This window comes from Eumetopias jubatus, unplaced genomic scaffold (genome assembly GCF_037043125.1).
Source record: "Eumetopias jubatus isolate StellerSeaLion01/CBP00866 unplaced genomic scaffold, mEumJub1_p1.0 scaffold_14, whole genome shotgun sequence".
In the NCBI taxonomy this organism is placed as follows: domain Eukaryota; kingdom Metazoa; phylum Chordata; class Mammalia; order Carnivora; family Otariidae; genus Eumetopias; species Eumetopias jubatus.
In genome coordinates, this window is record NW_028274820.1 from 103,899,402 (window position 1) to 103,905,401 (window position 6,000).

Genomic DNA, 6,000 nt, shown 5'->3' on the forward strand with positions numbered 1-6,000 from the left:
ACTTTTGCATTGAATGGACAGTAAATATAATGCTTTGTTTAATTTTTACTCCTTGGCCATTCAAATTAGGTTAATTTCCCCCAGAACTAGGTGATGCATTGTTTTAAGTAACAATGACCAACTCCTCCTCTACTGCCAGATTGTATAAAACCAGGGTAAAATGTAGATTAAAAATGCTAAAATTTGAACGCAAAATTTAAATTACTGACTTAGTAATTATTTGAAGTGTTTCTTTGCAATACTACAGTGAAATGGAATAAAAACATTTCATTTTCATTCAAATATTTCTTTAAACAAATACAGTATTTCTTAAATATATGCAAGCATTCTGCTTAAACATTTGCATGTGTCTATATGGAAAGCATTGTGCCCAAACGTTTTTATTACTTTACCAAATGCATATTTCATCAGTAAAATTTTATTTCCTTTGAAAGTCTAGCTTTTAATTAAATGCATTTTAGCTACCAGTTGGAGAAGAAAACAATATACTGTATCATCTATGTACGGAGTATACAAATACCATTTTTTTACATTTACAAGAAACATGGTCATCAAGAAAAAACTGGATAAAGTAAAATGTTCTTTAAATTCAACATAAACAAGAGCTTACTCGTTAATTAGCCATAGGATTATAATACTTGAAGTACCGTATTTATTACTCTATAATATAGTATTACCAATAAAAGGTTGGGATAGATGTCCAGCCTTTTTATATGAATTAAAATCGAACAAAGCAAAAAAGACCTTTTTTGTGTGTTTTGTTATAGGAAATTCCTTACTGCCAGCTAATTTTCCAAATTGAGTATTCTCTATTTTGACCAGTTGGTAACCCAACAGTGTTAGAACCTCATAGCCCTTATTGGGCAGGTAATAAAAAGTAGTATCTTTTCTTATTACAAAAGTTTTGTTATCAATTCCCACTGAAAGATGTTTTCTTTTTTGTTCTCCTTTTAATGCTAATTAATACTCACTAAAAAGACAATAAAACCACAACTGGTTTTCTTCAACAAATAAACCACAAGATTGTTAGTAACAGAAAGTCAACACTCAAAACATAAGATCGAACTGCATATCTTTAGACAAAAATTGCATGCTGGAATTTAGCCATTATATATATTATATTAATAAGTAAAAATGGAGTGGGCGCCTGGGTGGCTCAGTTGGTTAAGCGACTGCCTTCCGCTCAGGTCATGATCCTGGAGTCCCAGGATCGAGTCCCAGGATCAAGTCCCGGGATCGAGTCCCACATCGGGCTCCCTGCTCAGCAGGGAGTCTGCTTCTCCCTCTGACCCTCTTCCCTCTTGTGCTCTCTCTCTTTCTCTCTCTCTCAGATAAATAAATAAAATCTTAAAAAAAAAACTGTTTAATAAGTAAAAATGGAGTTTTAAAATTTAAACAAAGTGCAATACTAAAACTATCATCTTGCTACTTTGGGGTCTATTTTCACTCCTTTAACAAAGGGTTTTAAAACTGTTTCTTAAAATGAGTGTTTTGAGATGCTAACTCCTTCCGTTTCTCTAAATATGAAAATTAGAAACATTCTGCCTTAATTGTTTCTTTTTTGTATCCCTTGCTAGAAAATTCTTTTGGAATAGATTTGGGAAATTAATTAGCTTTATAAATGGAGTTACTGTTTTGCCTAAACACTTTATGTATAATTCCTTGCAGGAGGATTTTTCTAATTCTCCACCAAAATGTCTTGGCACAATTTTATTTCTCAGATGGTATTACATTTCCTGGACTGGAAGAAAAGAGCAGGCAACCTCTTTACTTCTTTTGGGGAGGAGGGTGGGTGGCTTTACCCGAGGATAAAGACATCCTCATGGCAGCTCAGCCTATGCAATTGGAAATTCAGCTTGGACCAAAAGGGGTAAAAGATTCTGTGAATGGGAAATAAATATGCCTTGAGTTAGAGGTTGCAAACCAGTGGTCCGCAGAAGTGTTTGTTTGCCTCTCGCAATGTTTAGAAATTTTTAAATTCGTTTCCAAGATTTCAAAAATGGGAGACTTCAGATAAAAATACACAACTGTAGCTTCTCTTGAAAACGGACAGACATGGCTCATTTCTTGCCTGGTTGTGTGGTTCTGTAGCTGACTAGCTGCTGCCCCCTTTAGACGGGGTATGCACTCTATACCCTAGGCTCAGCGCAATCATTTATTTCAGCTGGCTGGCCACTGGAGGAATCTGCGTCTAGGATACCTGCTCCAGGTTATAGAAAACTGTGAAAGACTTCATCACAGAGAAGTAAGCTTAGGAAGAAGAGATGATCCTAAGTTTCTAAGTAAATACGACAAGCTCAGAAATAGAAAGTTATTGAAATTATAGATGGCAACCGGATGTATCCCATTATTTCTCTTATCAGTCCCTTGGCACAAGAAAAGGTGAAGTTGAATCAAAGAGAAAAAAATGTTTTTGCTGTACTTCCAACTTGTAAAGGCATGCCTTGATTCAAATGAGTATCACTGGAAATCTTGGCTAATGGAACCTAGGAATAGTAGTCAACTGTGAAAGATTGTGCAAGAGAGGATTCCCCAGAGGGCTACAGAATAACAGTGATGATGATGATGATGATGATGATGATGACGACAATGTCTTGACATTATTGAGTGATAACTGTGTGCTGGACATTGTTCCAAGTGCTCTCTGAACTATGTCACATTGTTATAATTTGAAGGTTTTATTTATTTATTTGACACACAGAGAGAGAAACAGCGAGAGAGGGAACACAAGCAGGGGGAGTGGGAGAGGGAGAAGCAGGCTTCCCACAGAGCAGGGAGCCCGATGCGGGGCTCGATCCCAGGACCCTGGGATCATGGCCTGAGCCGAAGGCAGACGCTTCACGACTGAGCCACTCAGGCGCCCCCATTGTTATATTTTACTTTCCAATTTGCTTCTACCCCACTTTCCTTTTCTTCTTGTAGCTACCCTGAACTTTCTAAACTTAGGCATGAGGTGAGTGCTATAATTTGCTGTACCTTAGGATGGCACTGACCTTTGGCCTTTACTGGTTCTGAGTGTCTGGATGTTTTTTCTTTGTGGCCTTTCCCAACTGTACCCCAAGCTTGTCCTCTCTTAGGCATCTTCCTGTCACAGTCTGTGTGTCTTTTCCTACTGGCATCAGATTTCTCACCTCAGCAAGAAATATTCTTGGGCAGAGAATAGAGAGAATCAGCCAAGACTGAGGCAACAAATGTGGTAGGAAGAAAAAGAGATGAAAGAGAGAGAGGAGTAAGATTGACAGCACTACGGACAGGGACAGGGAGATGGACACAGAGACGGCCACCTCTTGTCCTTCCCATCAACAACATCAACAAACTCAACAACAAAGCCCAATGAGAACAGCTGTACACTAGAAGTTTCCAAGTTTGTGTCCAGATGGATTATGTGTTTAATGATTGTTGGGAATGTGAAGTAGACCAACTCTGCAGTTACTTACATTCACGTGGAGTTCAGATACATCTGAGGGGAGTTTAAATAAAACGTGTGGGGCGCCTGGGTGGCTCAGTTGGTTAAGCGACTGCCTTCAGCTCAGGTCATGGTCCCAGGGTCCTGGGATCGAGCCCCGCATCCGGCTCCCTGCTTGGCGGGAAGCCTGCTTCTCCCTCTCCCACTCCCCCTGCTTGTTGTGTTCCCTCTCTCACTGTCTCTCTCTGTGTCAAATAAATAAATAAAATCTTTAAAAATAAATAAATAAATAAATAAAACGTGTACCTTCATTTGATAGAGTATTTATGAGTGGTTTTTTCTTTTTTTTAAGATTTTATTTATTTGTCAGAGAGAGCACACAAGCTGGGGAAGCGGCAGGCAGAGGGAGAAGCAAGGACCCTGCTGAGCAAGGGGCCCAATGCAGGACTCAATCCCAGGACCTTGAGAGATCATGACCTGAGCCAAAGGCAGAAGCTTAACTGACTGAGCCACCTAGGTGTCCCTGAGAGTTTTTTGGGTTTTTCTTAGATTTACTTATTTATTTGAGAGAGAGAGGGAGAGTGTGCGCATGCACACATGTGAGTTGGGGAGGGGCAGAGGGAGAGGGAGAGAATCTCAAGCAGACTCCACACTGAGCACGGAGTGCAGAGCCCAATGTGGGGGCTTGAGCTCCTATCCCCAAGATCACGACCTGAGCCGAAACCAAGATTCAGATGCCTCAACTGACTGAGCTACCCAGGCACCCCATCAGAGTTTTAATAAGATGGTTCAAGGGGCGCCTGGGTAGCTCAGTGGGTTAAGCATCTGCCTTTGCTTCAGGTCATGATCTCAGGGTCTTGGGATCCAGCCCCACATCAGGCTCCCTGCTTTGCAGGGAGCCTAATTCTCTCTCTCCCTTTGCCTCTGGCCCCCTGCTTGTGTACTCTCTCTGTCTGTGAAATAAATAAAATCTTTAAAAAAAATAAGATGGCTCAATATCATATTAGATGAAGAAAAAAGCAAAAAATATATATATATTTACATATAAACATTTAGGAGTTAAAGTATTTCGTTTTTAATTGGTTAAAGTATATGAATATATTTAAAAAGGCTAGAAGAAAATATGGCAAAATCGTGGTGGTTCTGGATTTCCAAAAATGCTCTAGTGATCATATAGTGCTTATATAATCAAAAGAAGATAAAATAATTAAGAACCAGGGGGAAAAACTAAAAATCAAGCTGAGAATGTACATACTCAGTTATAGTTCTATGAAAGAAACAAAAAAACTCTACTATAGCTCCAGATGTTACCACATCCAGATTTCAAAAATGTTTTTCAACTACCTCAGGGGGACTGAGCAAGAAAGGACAGATGGCTGAGCGGAGCCGAACTCCAGTGCTAGAAAAGTCCCACAGAGTACCTGTCATGCTGCTGCCACACCTGTGATATCTGCTTGAGCAGAGAAGCATGGCACATATGTTTCCCCCTCCTGCCGCACCCAGAGCATAGTGGTCCCCCGTGTGCATTGAGGAAGGAGAAGTATACAATCCAGAGCATCGAAGAAGGTGTATTAGTTTTCTAGGGCTGCCAAAACAAAGTACCACAGTTTGAGCGGCTTAAACAACAAAAATTTATTTTCTCAAAGTTCCAGTGGCTGGCAGTCTGGGATCAAGGTGTGTATCGGGTTGGCTTCCTTTGGAGCCTCTCTGCTTGGCTTGTGATGGTTGTCTTTTTGCTGTGTTGTCCTCACATGGTCTCTCCTCTGTCTTTGTGTCCTGATCTTTTCTTATAAGGATACCAATCAGATTGGATTAGGATCCACCCTAATGACCTCATTTTAACTTAATTACTTCTTTAAAAACTCTAAATCGAAATATAGTCACATTCCGAGGCTCTGAGGGTTAGGACTTCAACATGAATTTTGGGGATGCAGCCCATAACAGAAGGTGAGGAACTGGCTGGAGAAGGTGGGTCTTTTGAGTGTCAGAATACTGATCAAGGGACGCCTGGGTGGCGAAGTCGGTTAAGTGTCCTCCTCTTGGTTTTGGCTTAGGTCGTGATCTCAGGGTCATGAGATCGAGCCCTGCATCAGGCTGCACACTCATCGTGGAATCTACTTCAGATTCTCTCTCCCTCGCCCTCTGCCCCTCCCCCCACCCTGTGCATTCGCTCTCTCTAAAATAAATAAATCTTAAAAAAAAAAAAAGAATATTGGGGCACCTGGGTGGCTCAGTCTTTAAGCATCTGCCTTTGGCTTGGGTCATGATCCCAGGGCCTGGGATCGAGCTTCCCCCTCTGTGGGAAGCCTGCTTCTCCCTCTCCCAACTCCCCCTGCTTGTGTTCCCTCTCTCGCTGTCTCTGTCAAATAAATAAATAAAATCTTTAAAAAAAAAAAAAAGAATATTGACCAAGACACTTGGGATGGACATTCAGTTGCTGGGGTATTTGTTAGAGATATGCTGTGACTGGACAGACAGACAGCTTTCAAGAGGGTACAGTAGAACTTGGTAAAAGTGTAGTTAGCCATGTTTCCAGAAACTTTTAGCCAGTTGGCTCTATTTACATCTTGCACGATTGAAGAAAACCATCTTAA